A 20467-nucleotide genomic window follows, 5' to 3' on the forward strand; every position below is an offset into this window, starting at 1 on the left:
ACCTATCTGCTATGATAAGATGCCACACTGTATTAACTTGAGAGAATCTGCAATGTGCAGTTTAAGACAGATGAGGATGGCGAGATAAAGAGACAAATAAAGAAATATCGGGAGGATAAAATAACCGCGCAACACCAGGGCAGTTTTACAGGGCCTTTCCAGACCATGTTGACAATTACTGACAACTAAATCACAGCCTGACAACAGGAAATCCTCTTGCCAGATCATTCCGTGTAACACCTCATGATTTGAGACGGCCCGGTCACTTTGTGTCATTCAATGACTGTCAAGTTCAGACCAAGCAGCCACGGAAATTGCTAGCGAAGAAATGTGCATGGGCAGAAAAAAACAGGATATGCTGCTCAAAGAGAAGAAAAACTTGATTCCATCAGAGAGAGAAGAGATAAATGGATTCTATGTAAAGGTTGTCGAGAGAAAGAGAGAGAGACAGCACGGGTGTGAGACAGACTGAGCGAGAGAAACAGGAAACGCCTCTCGACTCTGTGATTTAACGGTCCGGAGAGCCCTGCCCGGGAGCAGACGGGGAAACAGTTGGCATGCCTCTCATTACGGTGTCATGCCAGTGTCCCTCTCTCTCTCTCTTTGCCACCTGTCCTGCATACCTAATGCCACCCTGGCAGTTTGCCACCGCTATTGGCTGACATCATCAAAGAGAGCGAAGGTGGGGCGTCACCGCAGACTGGCAGCGAAGAGATGGGAAGTTGTCTACTGCCATATGTTTTTGCCCTTCCAAACCACCGGTCCTTACTGCCACTTTTTTATTTATTTATTATTATTTATTTTTTTACGTTTAATTAACCCATCTATGTGGTCCCTCTTATGGGCCAAGTGCTTGATCCCGACAGAAGCCGAGGGTCTTTAGAAGTGCTAAGCATTTGTGAGATCACAGAAAAGCAGTCTGTAATCACATCGTCTTCACAGAATGCTCAACACAGTGTCTGACAAAACTGTTGGACAGCATCAAACCCCCAACAGCTTGACATGGAGACAGTACCTTCTTCACAATGTGCAATTATATTTAGGGTTGGGAATCAAGGACTGATTCAGTTTTAAATAAATAAATAGTAGAACCGAATGATGTTCTGTACAGCAAATTCATGAATGGTTCTTTAGCGAACTGAAACATACAAGCATGACTAGTGAAGTTTGACTTTCATGAGTGATTCTTTTTAGTGAATCAAAAACTGAGGAAGCCTGATTCCCATTTAAATAACTCTCATGAGCAGTTGCTTCTAGTGAATCAGACAACATAGATATTGGTCAGTGAAGTCTGATTCCTAAGCGAATGATTCTTACAATGTCTCTTTTTAGCGAATCATAAATATTCAGAGAAACAAGTTATGTTTAAATCATAAGCTAAAGACTCTTATAAGCATTTTCTTTTCAGTGAATCAAAAGCATACATGAATACTGACACCCAAGTCGATGACTTTTATGAATGTGTTCTTTATAATGCCTCAAAACCATGCAGGACGTCAAATTCCCGAGTGAATAACTCTTATGAGTGGTTCTTTTTAGTGAATCATAAACATGCAATGAGTCTGATTCCCAGGTGAATGACTCTTACAAGTGATAGCTTTTAGTGAATAAAAAAAAAAAAGAGCTTGACCAGTGAAGTCTGATTCCTGAGCTAATGACTCTTACAAATGGTTATTTTGACTGAAAAATAAATATTCAGCACAACCAGTGAAGTGACTCTTACAAGTGATGTTTAATTATTGAACAAAAGGCTTTTATTAATGATTCATCTAAGCAAATCAAAAACAGTTCAGTCATGCTGTGATTTTGAGTCACTAAATATAACCGCTTATAGGAGATTAGCTTGGAAACTGGGTTTCACTGATAAAATTTATTCAGAAGCAATCAGAGTAGTTTGATTACCAGGCAAAGGACTATTCCCATTCGCATAAAAATGCAGAATCTGTCAAGAAAGGACAAGATTCAGATAGTCAACAGCAGGAGTGCTGTAACCTAATACTAGTACAACATTTTAATAACCTTCCCACAAACAATATGCACATTACAACTCCTGTATAATTCAATATGCGTATAATTCAATGTGTTCCTTGAGCTAAAAAGCCTCCTTGGTTACATTAAGAATGATATGAAACCATATCGCACATTTCATTTCTTAAATTTCAGCCCTCTGTGGACATGAACATCCAAGCGTCCATGTAATTAGAAACTTCTTTGTTTGATCTTTCTGCCGTGACCTTTTGACGGCCATGCAAACTATTCCCCAGCAGCAAGGCCTCATGGGTAATGTAGTCCATGCTTGTAATACTGAAGAGTCTGGCTTCTCAGATGTATGTTTTTTTTTTTCATTCTCTACAATATTCTAAAAGGCGACAGTGTCCTAAATGCAATTACTGTACACAGCAGAGCAGAGCGGAGAGTGTCCGCGGGGAACGCTGGTAAACAAAATGCAGTCGGGGGTGCAGGAGTTCTGCTGCTACCTAATTTAATTGGTGTAGCTACTCAGCTAGCCCCAGGTGACCGCTACATGGAATCATTGTAAAGAATACATTTTAAATCACCCCAGGCTACACTGATTTTTTTTAAACTCCAGATCCCTTCATGCTGATGTTTTTTTTATTACTTTATCTTTGTCCCAGGGAGGAACTGTTGTCATCATGATGAGTTTATAAAGAAGATGTTAAGACCGTAAACAGTGATAGTACAGCTTATATGAACAATAAAGAAATAGCAAGGTTTAAAGGGAACAGAGATAGAGTGACAGAAAAAGACAGGATGATAACCTAAGCCTGTTTATTAGTCATATGATGGTCTGCTGGGACAATTCCATCCTCCTCCAAACCATCGGCACAATCTCACTTCCGTCCCCAGAGCCTCATCCACCAAGCCTTGTTCTTCAATTACTGCATGCATCAGTTCATCACACAAGACTCATTCATCTTAACATTACTTTTGCTCTCAAAATACAAAAACTGAGTTTTAAAAAGTGGCACAAGCTCAGATCAACATTAATCTCCCTGGCGATGGGATTCAGACCCTGGAAATAATCGTCTCATATTCTGAGCGGGCTCATTAGCTGATTCTCTGATACGTCTAAACAGAATGCCGGATGATCCGTTCCCGTCTCATCTCGAGGCTGTGTCGGCCGTCACACAGTCGTGGGTTTGCAGAAGCCCACACTCATCACTAGAACATTCCAATTACCCTAACAACAAACCCATCGCTCACATCGCTGACTTCCTCTAATTTGAGGCATTGTCAGATTAGCTCTTGACTTCTTGCCTTCCTTAAGCTGCATCACAGCTTTCGTGAAACAGTTTAAAACCAGCACACAGACAAAACAGCCTCAGCAGATGACGTCTGATGACGTTTCAGCAGAATAAAGGATTTGAAACCGTGCTTACCTGAAATGGCGAGAATATCTGATCAGCCGAGCAGCACATGAGGAGAGAGAGAGAGACTGTGATTAGACTTCAAGTAATCAATCAAAGTTAAATTAATATCACCATTAAATGCAATCACCGTTAAATCGAATTAATTAGCCATTAAAGGGACTTCTTCAGGTGGTCAGCATTCCTGCGATGAAACTGTCACACAACTGCAGGAAGACTGCTGCTAATTATTCATGGTGGAATGAATGCATAATTATTGAAATTGTACATTATTTCCTCTGGACCAGCCTTATTTATTTATTTATTTTCACAATAAGCTTAATGTGATTCTGCATATATGGATATTTCTTTGATGTTTACTGCAAAGGTTTTTATATTTACTGCAAAAGAAGAGTTTAGATGTTGAGAGAAATAATCATGTTAATATGAACGGTTGACCGCTTGTGATTATGCAGACTGCCAAATGAATTAAATTTACTCATTAACAGAGGTGAAGTCAATGTACGTCTGTTTGGGTTAGGGTTAGTTTATGGTAAATATAATTAGCTGTATTTAAATTTTAAAACCAGTGGCAGACAAGGTGAGTCACTGGGGGTTCGGGACGGTGTTTCCATTTTAGGTTTCTCAAAAGAGAGACAGGAAGAACTATAAATAGATATTTAGAAAGATGGATGGAACGAACGATAAAATGATGGGTTAGACAGACAGACAGAAGCAACCACAAGTCTCTATGATTTGCTGCTTATACACACAAATCTGACCATACATGTAGTTTGTGAGAGACAGAGAGGAACGTAATCAAATGAAAAAGCACTAAGAGTGGCCTTTGGAGTGGCAATACCAGGACAACAGCCATCGAGGGAGCATGAGGGTGTCAGTAATCAGGTGGATAAGGGCGAAGAGAGACGGACTGCTTGCCACAAAGTATCTCTGCCAAAGAGTGACACCTGGTCCACCAACACTTGAGCCCAAAACACAGGGCCCTTTGCCCTGACACTGCAATTACCACAGTCATGATTAAAGAACAGAGCAAGAACTCACTGATGAGTGCACTATGACGCATAATAAACATCTATTTCCCTCTTTTTTTTTTTTTAGGTTTACAGCAACAAAAGGTTATTCAGACAATCTGACTTTATCTTGCATCTGGCGCTGAAGCCCTCTGAAGTCCTATTATTTTCCTCGTTCCAACCCAGAATCCTTTGCTGCACTGCATTTCTGTCAGAATTTCTGTCTGCCTCTTTCTGCAAGACTCACCTTCAAAGGTGATCTACACACCCCTCTTATTAGAATGAGTGTCATTAGTTATGCTCACATTCCTAAAGTGAACACACTGTTCCATAAACCTTGCTAAAAGGATGTTAGCACTCTCCCTGCACATTCATAATGCATAATGTATTGTAATAATGATAATAATAATAATAATATATTTTATTTGTAAAGCACTTTTCATAGTTAAAAACAATCCCAAAGTGCTACACATAAACACAATTAAAAACCGGAAAGAAAATTTAAAAAGGAGCCCTTGTAATATACATTATATTTACAATATGTAGTATATATATATATATATATATATATATATATATATATATATATATATATATATAAGAAAAGCATAAAAATAGTAATACAAGAAGCAATTTATGCTGGCAAAGCTATGTTACACATACTACCAAAATGCTGTTTTTGAATGAAGACTTTTATGCTGACTAAAGCAGCAATATTGAATGAAAATACAGTAAAGTTAGAAAGATGGATAAGCTGTAATATTGCAAAATAAAATTAAAATTAATAATTTTATTTATATATTTATCAATAATACAAGCAATTGGGAAAATCTCTTTTTAATGTGTTATTTGCTCACAATGTTGGTTGGGATGGAAACAAACTTTTTTTTATTTCACAGTACATTATTTGGTTAATTTATTATAATTTATTATATTCAATTTGTTTTTGTTCTAATTCTGCAGCACTCGCTGCACTGTGCTTAAAATGGCCCACAACCTTTCTGCATTTGGCCAGGACGTTGTAGGGACTAGGGACTTTCAGCAACAGCCTCTGGTGGTTTTTTTACATCATACAATATTAAAAACTCCTCTTCTGACAAAAGATTGTCATTTAACACCAAAATCAATCCTTCTCTTGCTTTTTTAAATTACCTTTTTTTAATCTCAATAAACGAATTAATGCCGCATTGTGCTGTCCTGTTTACCGTTGCTTAGTGATTTTTACGTTCTTGGATACGGCGGTGTGACGGCAAACTTCCGGTCGCTGTAGCCGTTCCAGTCGCAGCTGTTGCTTAAAGTCCCTAGTAGGACAGAACGCTGGAGACTGTGCGCGACACAGGGGACGTGTTCAAAAGGCAGATGTCTCACAGCAGCGATCATATTTCTTGCACTATCTGTGCTAAGTGTGCTGACTTTATTTGAAATGTCCCACTGCTGTGCAACATGAATAAAATGTTTAGCGCACGTTTCAGCAAAATGTCTCTCTTTATCATCTGATAATGTGAATGACCTTGTGTGTCTTAGCAACTGGCTAGGTGCAGATGAGTAAGGAAATGTAAAGTTGGGAGAATGGATAAATGAAGTTAATTTTGTCCACTCAACCTGCATCACTGAAAAATTTTTATTTTATTTTTGGACTGAGATTCTCAGTCTCTTAAAGGAGATTAATGTTGTTGCTCGGAAGGGGCCAGTTAAAATGTTATGATCGAGGTTCTGGACATTTTTTTTTTTTTTTACAAACTAAACAAAACGTCTCAGGTTACGAATGTAACCATGGTTCCCTGAGAGGGAACGAGACACTGCGTCCTCTGAAGGGACACTATGGGGAACACCTCGTCGTGACCCGTGTCTGAAGCATACTTTGAAAAACGCCAATGTGTTGGCCGGCGACAGCCTCTGACGTCGCTACCGGCGCGACTATAAATACGCGCCCGTAGGACCCGTCACTTATCTTCTTCGTGAAGCTTGCGTCCGAAGCATGGCAGGGAGCTAGAGGACGCAGTGTCTCTTTCCCTCTCAGGGAACCATGGTTACATTCGTAACCTGAGACGTTCCCTGTCAAGGGAACTTCGAACTGTGTCCTCTGAAGGGACACTATGGGGAACAGTATACCCACGCCGCCATGCTGAGGGGAGTGCAGGCCAGAATCATGGCAAACACTAAGTACCAACTCTACCATTTCACCGGGAGTCGCCCCTGGGACGGTTCGACGGCTGTCCATGACATTATCCCTTATGGCCAAAGGCCTAAGCTACATACCCAACTTACCTGAAGGGCCTCGGCCCGGGTTAGAGCTAAAGGCTTGGAATCACGAAAGATTCCTTTAAAGGGATACGGCTAAGAACTTAGCACTGTTTATTACCAAGTCTTGCCTGTCACAAAGGAGGGGCTCTCGTGGCGCTCGTGGCGCCATTCCCCGAGCCTCAGCCCCTGCCTCAGCAGGATGTCTGCTCTCACAGTGCGTCTCAAAACAGTATGTAGTACTGGAGCGCTCTGATGAAAAAAAACGAGAACTCAGTCTCCCATGAGAGGAGGACTCCGAGCTCTGAGCAGCATGCTCATAGGCGACCCTTTTAGAAAAGGGGAGCGCTGCTAAACTACCACGAGAATTGCCCACACAGCCCCCCATGTTGAGAGGCGGTGCTTGAGGTGTATAACAAATACACACTGGTTGGATGAAGCCCAAGGAACCCCGGGGCTAATCATCTTAAGAAAGGGAACGAAGCGGAGCGCGTAACCCTTTAACGTACAGGATTTTAGAAAGTGCGCAGAGCCTTACGTGCACACTTACCACTTACGTGGATTTGAGACAGTGCGCAAAGTGTTCACGTGCACACTGACCACCATGTGGTTTTGAGAAAGTACACAGGCTTAGCGTGTGTACAGAAAAGTTACCTGACAACCACTGTATGTGGGAGCTCACCTTCAGAGAGACCTGTCAAGCCTACTATCTGATAATCACAATATGTGGGAGTTCACCTACAGAGAGGCCTAGAGAGGCCTACTACCTGTTACCAGATAACCACCTCAGTGGAAGGTAATATGGAACTCGACTCCAGGGAGGCCTGGTGAGGCCTACTACCTGACAACCACAAACCGTGGGAGCTTGTTTTTTTAGTGGAAACACACAGCATGTGGGAGCTAAATCTCCAGGGAGGCCTGGTGAGGCCTACTACCTGAAAACCACAGTATGTGGGAGCTCGCCTTCAGAGAGACCTGGTGAAGCCTACTATCTGAAAACCACAATATGCTATTTAGTGGAAACGCACAGTATGTGGGAGCTAAATCTCCAGGGAGGCCTGGTGAGGCCTACTACCTGGCAACCACAGTATGTGGGAGCTCACCATCAGAGAGGCCTGGTAAAGCCTACTATCTGAAAAGACCACAATATGCGGGAGTCCACATGTTGAGGGAAGCGATGCTTGGGGTGTATAACAAATACACACTGGTTGAATGAAGCCCAAGAAACCTCTGGGCTAATCATCTTAAGAAAGGGAACGAAGCGGAGCGCGTAACCCTTACCGTACAGGATTTTAGAAAGTGCGCAGAGCCTTGCGTGCACACTTACCACTTACGTGGATTTGAGACAGTGCGCAAAGTGTTCACGTGCACACTGACCACCATGTGGTTTTGAGACAGTACACAGGCTTAGCGTGTGTACAGAAAGGTTCCTAAGCATCGCAGAGGAGCTGGATCGCACGGGAGAGGCGAGCTCCAACCCTCAAGCGAGGGGAGCATCACCTGAGGCAGTACATACAGAAGGACTCCGTAACTACCACCTCCCCGGATGCGCCAAGCGGCCAGGCGGCCCCTCAGGGTGACCTGGCCGGATATCCATGATATTCCCTGCAGTGCTATGCCAGTTCTGACGATCAGCCAGGTTCCTCGGGAGGGGTGTGGGATGAGCAACCGCAGAGCGCTTGCTTCCCGCATGTGGAACTCGCTCTGCGGTGGGTGTCGCGCCCTGGGGGGGCGAACCCACGCGGCACGGCCGCCTGCCGAAAGCGTGTGATCATGGCCAGAGCACAAGGCTGGAACTGAGCACTGTAAAAGGAAACTCACAGAGTCTGTTAGAAGACATAACCACCAGCAACATAACACCCATAAGCAGAAAGGGTTACATACTCACCCACCCTCCTGTACTGGAGTCCCGCTTTACGGGGCGCCCCCTTTTGGTCCCGACCGTCAGTAAGGTGGTCACTATGAAAATAGGACCAACCAAAAACATAACAGGTCCAGGATAGGAGACTGTTATGTGAGAAACTTTCCACCTAACCACGATCAGGTGGAGCGCTGGTGGCTACAGGGGAATTAGGCAGGGGAGAAATGAAACAGAATTTAAAAACATCCAAAAGGAAGTGACAAACTCCTAGGTATCGCTCTGATCCGGACGAGAACGCTGCCCCGTCTGAATCATATCCCTCAGACCCTGCTTACCTCTTCGTGACCCGCGATTCCTCTTGCCCCTGCCCTCAGGCGGGGGAGGAGCGCGAGCCGCGACACTAGCCTTCTGCGCCCGTCTTCGATCCTCAGATCGAGATGGGCCAGGACCCCTTTGTTGTTCGGGCTCTGCTGCTGCGTATGATTTACCATTTAAGCGGGATGTATCCTGGAAGGGCTTAGATGGCAAAGAGGGAGATTTTAGAGAGGATGTTCCCCCACTGAGAGATAGTAAGCCAGCATCTCTTCTACAGGGGGCATCCTCTCATAGCCGTCCTCGTGCATGCCATCGATATCAGCATAACTCGTATGCTGAAACCGATGGATGCGAGAGAAAAACGGCCTCTTCCATTCCTTTTCAACTTCTGCATGTAAGTCAGGCAAGAATGGGAGGCTCACCTGGGCTGCGGGCTATGGTCAGAAAAATAACACTCATCGAGTCTACCTCGCGACGTTACCTTTCTGGCACACTTCCATGGCAAGATTATTTATTTTTTTATTTATTTATTTTTTTTTTTTTATTTTGCCACGGCGCGATCCATAACCTCTAACAGCTCCCCATACGCAGAGCAGGAGAAATGAGCGGCTCAGCCTCAGTTTCTTCACCACTCTCAAATATCTCCTGCTCTTTCTGGGTAGAACCCAGCAGAGCACTAACTTCAGTGTCAGAAAGGGTTAATGACAACGCATCTTCCTCTCAAAGTTCGCTCGCGTTTGCCGCCGGAGAGTGTGAGAGGAAAGTCCCTCTCCAAACTCCTCAGCGAGATCCACCTGCGATCCCCACGAGCTCATTCTCCTCCGTGCCTCGGCAACGGCGGGTCCTGAGCCGCGAGATCCAGATGACAAACGAGAGCGGAGCTTTTCCAAAGAAAAACGCTCGCAGTGCGCGCAGATTGCCCCCTCAAGGACATCGCGCACGTGCTCTTCGCCCAAACAAGAGACGTAAAGACTGTGTGTGTCATCAGGTGTCAAATAACGCTGACATGGATGCACACACTGTTTAAACGCCTTGCTAGTGGATGCCATGATAACTATAATAGATCGCTTTTACCATTCTGGTCGTTTCTCAGATGCACGCTTCAAACAAAACAGTCAATGAAGACGAAGAAGATAAGTGACGGGTGCTACGGGCGCGTATTTATAGTCGCGCCGGTAGCGACGTCAGAGGCTGTCGCCGGCCAACACATTGGCGTTTTTCAAAGTATGCTTCAGACACGGGTCACGACGAGGTGTTCCCCATAGTGTCCCTTCAGAGGACGCAGTTCGAAGTTCCCTTGACAGGGAACTTTAATGTTTTATTTAATAAAACATTAATGTTTTAATGTTTTATTTATACATTAATGTTATATTTAATTTGATTACATTAATGTTTAAGTTAAGATTCATAAGAAATGTTAACTGCTAGTAACTTTTAACTGCTGTAAAAAAGCACTTTAATTGTTTAAAGTTTTGACAAACAAAATTGTATTGCACTTTTGTTCATACAGCAGAACTTTGAAAGAATAAAATTACACAATACATTACTTTTGATTTCATTGTTGAATTTTGTGCATGCTGCGATTAATCGTGATTAATCGCAGAAAATCATGCGATTAATCGCGATTAAAATATTTAATCGCTGCTCAGCACTAATATATATATATATATGTATATATATATATATATATATATATATATATATATATATATATATATATATATATATATATATAGTTTGAACCTGCATAAATGAAAGGCAATGTTCAGCACAATGGCAGTGTGTAAAGTCCTGACTGATATTATTTCCAGCACAAACCATATAATCATACACGCAGAGAATAAAGGAAATGACCCGTCATTTCTGTGATTGTGCTGCCATTTTCAGACACAAAATCCATTTTCTGTGAACTATCAAAGCAATCATACACTGAGGAAATGGCTCACAATGCCCAACAGGTGGTCTTCAGAATTACACAGCTCACAAAGATCAAGCCTACAGAGGCAAGTAATTAAAAAATGAACACGTACTCCATTCCTCAAACGGGGTCACAATCCCTTTTTTGGAAAGTGTCACAGCCAGCAGGGATTAAATCGATGCTAAATGTGAATAATAAAATACAAGTAACCATATAGCTGAGGTTTCAAAAGTGACCTGATTAACCTTTGAACTTCCTTTAACACAATGGGGGAAATCAAGACATATCAATCGCTGTTCCTTTCATCCACACAAATTATCTCCAACATTTCCTTTCTCTTATATCCCTGGCTCCCCATCATTCCTATTGGCAGAGCCATTACATTGGGTTGGCAGCGGCACCCGCGGATGTTGGCTGGCACCAGACGTTTCATCAAGATCAGCAGTCATTCCGAGGGGGTTAGGCTAAACTGTCCGTTTCCCACCATGAGCTGGCACCACAGTCGATGCAAAACCGTAGAACCGCCGCCAAATGGGGTCCACTGGAGTGCAGGAACACTGAGCGAGACAGAGTGAGGCTCAGTCCCACAGAACACAGCACCTGCTGACCACTGCATGGAGGCGCAGCGGGGCATTGGGTGACCTTTGAGGCTGGAGATCCATCACAGCTGCTGAGTGCGCAACATTGATGCATTTCGGCGAAAACTGTATGAATATATCAGCAGTTTTAATAATATCTCATTATATATAATGGAATAGGGCTTCTGGAATAGGGGTTGATGATGAAAGGGTTAACTGCAATTTCTATAAGCCGCTGTGAAAAATCAAAGTGGATCATCTGTAGTTCCTGTCTGAGTGCTCGATGTGGTGTCTCATTGATGTTATGGAGCATCATATGAATACAAAGACAGTTCTGCTATGCTACGCTGTATTCATAACAGCATAAGCAAACTTTTCAAATACACTTTCAAGGGTTTTTTTGGGTATCAAAGATACACAAATATGCACCGCAATTTAGTTATTCAGAAATAAATAATGACTCTTGAAGCTGTAAGGGGAATATTATCTGGATTGTGATAATGACTTAATTGCAGGATTATAAATGAAAACAAATTGCGATTTCCATGTTTGTAAACCCCCTACATTTTTTTTTATTTTGGGGGCAATCAGAGGCGTTTCAGCTGAACAACTGCTTTAAGTGCACAGTTATGTAATATCTCTAAATGAACCTGCATAACAGTAATCAAGCAGCAATGTCATTGTTCACATTTCCCAATGCCGAGGATACAACCACATACTACCAAAATGAGTTATGATAATGATAATAGCACTAATTAAACTTACATACAATTGCAAGATAACTAGAACTATCATTTCCACTTCGTTTCATTGCTTTAATGTCCTAGCTTTATAGGTAGTGGACGATTTGTCCTTTAAAACCATATGACGCACAAAAAACAATAGGGTTCAACCACAAAATATTATATCATGCCGATGCCACAATGTCACAAACATATTTAAATTAATAAAGAGAGACATAATATATGGAGTCAAATAAGCACTACATCAGAAGAGGGATGTTTTGGTCATGCATCCTGGTAACAAAAGATGACATTTTCTTAACAGTTGTGGTTGTACCTGCACTTCCAGAATCTGATAAATACACCTTCCGCAGTCATTACAAAACCTAATGGGCCAGACTGTATTTTTGATGAGCCCGCATTCCCCATACTGATAATAAATCCCACATAAAAATGATTCATCAAAATGTCTAAGCTGCCAACCATCAACAAACCAATTGTTCACATCAAAGCACCAGACTGATGTTCTCTTCTTATCACGGCAAAACAATGATTTAGCTAAAGCCGAAGTGTTGAGCCGCATAATTGATTTACTTCTTTCCACCATCTTTCCATGTGCAACAGAAACATAATGGGTTTTTGTGAACAACATTGGAAATGGGGAATTACATAAAAGTTGCTGAATGACAAACAAACGGACTAGCGAGCAGACGAAATGTCTTTATTTATTAAAAGATTAGAAGGGTTGAAAAAAGCAGAGGGGATTCAGATTTATGTTGTGTTTTCAGTATCTAAACCGCATTCAACACAAGCACACTTTCATCAGCTTTAATAGCGTGTGGGGAAACATCAAACATGCTCTGTATAATTGTATTGACTTAGGTGCTACTTTTCTATTAAGGGCGTCTCATCTCTGTATTTTATTAGTGCTGCGCGGCTGGGCTGGGTCGGGCAGAGGATATTACTTTTCAGACTACATAGAGCAAGACATGCCACATTAGTAGCAATCAAATCAAAATTTCCACGAGATGTGTGGAGACGATGCCTCAGAAGCTGTGGATAAATCCACAGTTACATAAGAGCAATAGTGTTAAACTAAACAAGCAGATACTTGGGATGATCTTCAACTATCTAATCACAATACAGGCTGATGTATACAGTATGTATGAGACTCTACTGGTGTGATCTCTCACAACAGTGCTGCAACAGGCCTAATCTTAATCCGATCTGAATCAAACTAATCCTAATAATATTCTTAATTTTGCAGTGTTTGAAGATCAACTGAAGTATGATCTATTTTTATTGATATTAATTGTGGGCATTATTGAGTTCTCAGACAAGTTAGTGTGACTTTCAACTTTGGAGTAGGCCCGGTAGGCTTGGGCCTTCAACAAACACATCACTTGAACCTCTCCCTGCTCTATTTCCGGATACATCGTGGTAAGAAATCATGCCTCCCAAACAATCTAAGACTGCACCTTCTGAGGATGATTCAGTCGTTACAATGAGTGTACTTTCTCAATTAATGGATCAACAGAGAGAATTTTACAGAGAGATGCTTCATCAACAACAAGACAACTTTAAGAGCTTTGTTCAGTTGGTAGTAGATGGAACAAACAAAAGATTGGATGGAGTGATCAGAGATGTTCAAGATATAAAAACTAGTTTGGAATTCACACAACATAAAGTGGATGGATTGATGACTGGTTATAAGGATGTTGAAATAAAAATAAAGCAGTTTGAAAAGGATATTGTCAAGTCAAAGGAGGAACTAGACGGATTCTTTGTCAAACTGGATTATGTGGAAAATCAGATGAAGAGGACAAACATCATTGTGGATGGGATCTCTGATGAAAAAGATGAAAGCTGGATGAAATCAGAGGTGAAAGTTCGTGATATCCTTTCAAGTAAATTGGGGCTAGATGACTCCGAAATGGAAATCGAGCGAGCTCACAGGATCGGACAGTATCAAGAAGGGGGTAAGCCCAGAAAAGTTGTTGTTAAACTTCTACGTTTGAAAGATAAACAGACTATCATGTCATCAGCCAAGAGGTTAAAAGGCACAAACATTTTTATAAATGAAGACTTTTCTGAGGCTCTTCAGTTGAGAAGGAGGGAACTCCTTCCAAAATTAAGAGCTGCCCGGGACAGAGGTGAAAGAGCCTTCCTGAAATATGACAAGTTAGTCATCTTGTCCAGAACTGGAAATACTCAAACATAATTGCAATGCATTTTTAGAATGATTGTGTAATTATTATCTTACATTTTTGTTTGCTGTTTTGTTAGGAAGCAAGACAAGTTTATGGCATCTCTTTTAACAAAATTGTCAAAGAAAGGATTAATTATTGCACATTTAAATATATGTAGCCTCAAGAACAAAATTCATGAGGTGATGAGAATATGCACTGAAGATAATATTCAAGTTTTAGCATTGTCAGAAACACATTTAGATATGGCTATGAGTAATTCTGAGCTTATGATTAATGGTTTTAAATTGTATAGGAAAGACCGGGATAAATATGGTGGTGGAGTAGCCTTTTATATTAGAGAACATTTTGGTGTGTTGTTAAGGGAAGACTTAATGAACAGTTATATTGAAGACATATGGGTAGAGATTTCTGTTCCACACTGTAAACCAATTTTAGCTGGTTGTTGTTATCGGCCTCCTAGTGCTAATGTGCAGTATTTGGATAGAATATGTGAAAGTATGAACAGGGTCACAGATGAAAATAAGGCCATATTTTTATTGGGTGATTTTAATATTGATTGGATGGCTAAAAACTGCTCATTAACAAAAAAGTTAAAATCTATGGCTGATACTTGTAATCTCACACAAATGATTATCCAACCAACAAGAATTGTTATGAAGGCAAACAAGGTTAGTACTTCTAGCTGCATTGACCTTATATTTACCAATGTCCAGGAATTGTGTTCAAAGGCAGTATCAGTGGCAGTTGGCTGTAGTGATCACAATTTGATCGCATTAACTAAAAAGACAAAAATTCCCAAATCAGGAGCCAGGATTTTATTATCTAGGTCATATAAAAGATTCAATCAAGATCTGTTTATTAATGAAGTTCAGAGTGTGCAGTGGACTGAAGTGTGTCAAGAAAAAGATGTTAATAAAGCTTTAAATATTTTTATGGATATAATAAATAAGATAATTGATAAATACGCCCCACTTAGAAAAAGATCAGTAAAAACTAAAAATGCTCCTTGGCTCGATGATGAGCTGAAGTGCTTAATGCTGCAAAGAGACAAGGCAAAGGAGGTAGTACAGAAATTAGGAAGTGACTACAATAAAAAATTCTATTGTAAGTTAAGAAATAGGGTTTCTAAATTAAATCATATTAAAAAAAGGGAATATTATAAGCAAAAAATTAGGTCTGCAGCTGGTGATTCCAAGAAAATATGGAAAACACTGAATGAAATAATGTGTAGGAAGACAAATAATTATCAAGGGTGTGTGGAAAATGAAGGTCAGTTTATTACTAAACCATTAGAGATAGCTAATTATTTTAACACCTTTTTTAACGATAAGGTGAACAATTTAAGATCTAGCATGTATGGCAATGATGTTCAATCAGCCTGTAGTCCTATTTCTAAAATAATGAAAAATAAATTATGCAGTTTTAATTTTAGGTCTGTTGATCAAACTACTGTAGAAGAGATGTTGCTTTCAATTCCAGATGATAAACCTTGTGGAGCTGATCAGTTAGATGGAAAATTGCTAAAAATGGTAGCTAGACAGCTTTCTCAACCGATCTGTCATATTTATAATAGGTGTTTGATTGGTGGCAAATATCCAAATCTTTGGAAAGAATCTAAAATTATTCCATTACTTAAAAAGGGAAAAACAGACTTTTTAGGTTCTAATTGCAGACCAATTAGCATACTTCCAATTTTGAGTAAGCTTTTAGAGAAGATTACCTTCAAGCAAATTTTACAATATTTTAGTACAAATGGATTACTTGCCAATGCTCAACATGCCTATCGACCAGGACACTCCACAAGTACTGCTCTTATACATATGACAGATGAATGGTTAGCATGTCTAGATAATAAGAAACTGGTTGGTGCTGTTTTAATTGATTTTACAGCAGCCTTTGATGTCATTGACCATGATATTCTTATGGCTAAACTAAAATGTTATGGTTTTTCATTGACAGCCCTTAATTGGATGGGAAGCTATCTTTCTAATAGAAAACAGAGAGTGTTTTATAATGGATCTTTTTCAGATGCTAAAAATACTTATTGTGGTGTTCCACAAGGAAGTTGCTTAGGTCCTTTATTGTTTTCTATTTTTATAAATGATTTACCATATGTTGTTAATAATGCTAATATAGTTATGTATGCAGATGACTCTACAATGTTTTCTGCAGCACATTCTTCAGCTGAACTAAAGAAAAATTTGAGTGATGAGCTTTTAACAATTTCTAAATGGGTTCAAATTAACAAATTAATTTTAAATATAGAAAAAACTAAATGCATAATTTTTAGCCAAAAATACAATATTTCTAGGGCTGCAGATTTGAATTTATTTATTGATGGGACGCCAGTGGAACAAGTAACAGATGTTACTTTGTTGGGCGTGATACTTGACAATACATTGTCCTGGTCCAAACATATAGATCATATAGTAAGCAGCATGGGTAAAGGTATAGCAGTAGCCAGGAAATGTTCTGCATTTATTTCGTCTTTGGTTTTAAAAGATGTGGTGCAGTCAATAGTTTTATCGCATCTTGAGTACTGCCCTATAATATGGTCAAGTGCATCAGAAAAGCACTTAAAAAAACTTCAGATTGTTCAGAATAGAGCAGCTAGGTTGGTGCTCCATTATCAATTTCAGGCCAGTGTTGCTGATATGCATAGAAAATTATCATGGCTTTTAGTGAAGGACAAATTACATTTACGAGTGTTGGTATATTTTTATAAGGTAATCAAGTATCACACACCATGTTTTTTCTTTGAAAAGCTTGTATATGTTGGTTTTAGACACGATCATAAAACACGTCAAGTGAGTAAGTCTCAACTGTTTTTACCATGTCCACAATCAAATTTGCTGAAAAAGACTGTATTTTATCGTGGCTCTGCTGCTTGGAATGTTGTTCCTATAAATATACGTAAAAGTAATTCAACACATGTGTTTAAAAGAAATTGTGTAAACATGTTGTTAAAGGTATAGACGTACTTCTGCTTGTGCTGCTACTATTAATATGTATGGGTATAGTTTTGTGATGTGACTGGATTAGCAATTGTATTTTTGTTATTATTTTATTTGTTTGAATGATTTTTTTGTATTGTGCAACTCTGTGGACCCCAGGAAGATTAGCAACCACTTTGTGGAAGCTAATGGGGATCCAAATTAACAATAAACAACAATAAACAATGTATGAAGAACAGAGCAGGAGAAACTCAATGTTCATGTTTTAGATGTTGTTTTTACATGACTTTGTAGACTGGGTAAGTGTATTTCTGTAGTTTCTACTTCAGAAAACGTTTTACTGCCAGTTTAGATCAGCACCCAATTCAGTGGTGTTTCAGCAGTGAAAAAAGCCTGGTGAGGGTGAATATGCTGGGATGTAAAGGTCTGAGAATATACTGGAAATCTGTTTATTTTAAACTTTTTTTTTTTTTTTTTTTTTTCAGAATTTTAAGATGATAAAATAGTTACTGAAATAAATAAATAAATAAATAAATAATAGAGTATGGAATGGAAGCTTTATAAAATAAAATAAAATAAAATAAAATAAAAGAGACAGTAGATAACTTTTGCAATGCTACCAAAATAAATAAATAAATCACAGTTTCCACAGAAATTTTAGGCAGCACACTTTTCAATATTGATAACAAAACATTTCTTGATCAACCAATCAGCATATTAGAATGATTTCTGCAGGAGCATGTGACTGAAGGCTGGAGTAACGATGCTATAAATTCAGCTTTGCCATCACAGGAATATATTACAATATTTCTGTATTTGACCAAATAAATATATCTATAATAATAAACACTTCTTTCAAGAACATTAAAACACCTTACTGCCCCAAAACATTTGATTATGTATGGAATTCAATGATTAAACTATTGTATTCATTTATTTTATTTTTTTTCTTATTAATAAAGCATACACTTGTGTGTGGTCATATATGCATGTTTGTGAACATGTTCCCAGACTCAACACCACACACAGTCAGTGAGGACAGGTTCCAGGGGAACAGACGGACAGGGCAGATGAGACCTATTTGCTGGGGCCATTGCCAGGTTCACCCACCGCTGGGACACATGGAGCATTTACTCTGACGGTGCTCCATCCTTTGATACCACCATGTACTTTTTTCCATGAGCTGAGGGTTTACATATGTCAAAAAGGAATGAATGTGGACATTCGTGCCACATGGCACCTGCACTAATAATCTCGGCTGGGGCTTCCTGTATGCAAGCGTTATCTGTGACTTTCTGAGAGGCGTGTGACCACGTTAATGCCTTCATAATGTTCCTGCTCTGATTAATTACGCTGACACTATAAGACAAAGCCACAGACCAGAGATGTCTGAAAACTGCCAGATCTAAATGAGTTTATGAAATACCAAATGCCAGAATGGCGACGCTTTCTCTTTCCTTTCAGAAAAAAGGCCCTCAGCTCCATCATTTTCTCAACCAGCTATTTCTCTCCCTTTCTGTCTCTCCCTCTCTCTTTCTCTGATCTGTCCTTGAGGGAAGGAAATTAGCCACAATGATTTACTCCTGTCATATCTCCGGGGCTATTCTGCTTCTAATGGACTCATTTACCTTGCTTTAATCACAAATTCACAGCTTGGTCTCCTCAGTCCCTTGACGCACTACAACTTTCATCCCTTTGATGTCCTCTAGTCTGAGAACGGTGGGGCAGGACGGTCCCTCTCCCACTGAGAGCAGAAGTCATCTACATGAGCTTGTATAAATATCCAGAATTAAAATGAAGAGGATATCGGCTAAGTTACAAATTAGCTGACCTTGTTTGCCTCTGCTTTCTCAATTGCAATTGAAATAATATAAATAAGCTAAAATGAATAGCTGATGCGCAACTAGTCAATAAGCTTTTTGTTACCTCAACATAGAGTAACTTGGGTCAGTAAAATAGTTATATATCAACCTCTGACTGGTAGTCTATGAGGAAAAACAGTCCTGCTGTACAAATCTCAAAATAAGTTCACAAAACTGCATGCATTAAAATGATAACATAATTATCTAAATGCAATTTAATGTGGTTGTAGATGAGATATAGCACAGTTCTCGCCTCCGAACATCATTCTCTGAAAAAAGGTCTTATCAAGGCTGAGCTACTTCTCTTGACAGCTGACTTATCACATTTCAGCTTATGAAACAGAAGTATGAGTATGCCGTGGCGGGGTGCAGGATGAGCGACGTCGATGGGATGTAATTCTGAAATAAAGCTACATTGACAGGAGGAATCAACTGTGAGATTTAATGTAGCAAAAAGCTCTGTGAGCATCACAGATGAATAACAGCTTCATCTGACCTTTTTTTGAAGCGGTAGGCTAGGATGCATCAAGGAAAAATGTCTCCTAACAACAAAGTCATTTTGGTAGCCGACAGCATTCACATGTTAGACATCAACATGATGGCTGAATAGAGACACGAAGGGATTTTCTAAAGGATCCCAGATAAACAGGCGATCACTGCTAAACCAAAACAGCTTGTCAGCGCCGGGCTGTATTTATATTCTTTCTGGAACCTCTCTGAATATGTCTGGCTGCATTTCTCTCTCCGTGCTGCTGGAAGGGACGTCTGGATTCCCAAGTAAAACACGCTTGAGGAAAATGTTTGGTTTCCTTTAAAATAATTGTGCATGGTTTGCTGTTTTCTTATTCTACTCTGATGACTGTTCTTATTAAGCATGAAATCACTGACTGTCTGCCAAGGATAACTAACACTACTTCAGAGGGATGTGATGCAGTGGAGAAAAATAAAATATTAGTGAAAAAAAGAAAGACAGATAGAAAGAAAAATGAAACATGAAAAGAAGGATGGAAAGAATCATTAGTGATGTATTGTATTGAAAAACAATTACTTTTGTTGTAGAAATGCTGTTCAGTTAAGAAACACACAGAGAGAAAAAAGTAAATAAAGGCGGAAGGAAATTGTTATTTCTATGTCATATTCTAGAAGTGTGTAGAAAGGAAGGAAGCTGATAAGGATGAAAGTACTGCAATAATTTCTATTGTATAGTGAAAAAGTATGTAGGACGGAAAGAAAAGCATGTGAGCTCCAAATAGAATTTTTCTTGTTACATTGAAGCAAAGCTTCATTCAAACATCACTTCAAATGTGTTTTGGTACAACAGAGGCTCCTGCAAATGTGATTTTCTCTTCATAACCAAGTTACTCCATTTATCCATTGTAAATGTTCTAAGGAGAACGCCAGAAACAA

Source organism: Carassius auratus, unplaced genomic scaffold (assembly GCF_003368295.1).
Source record: "Carassius auratus strain Wakin unplaced genomic scaffold, ASM336829v1 scaf_tig00016277, whole genome shotgun sequence".
NCBI lineage: Eukaryota > Metazoa > Chordata > Actinopteri > Cypriniformes > Cyprinidae > Carassius > Carassius auratus.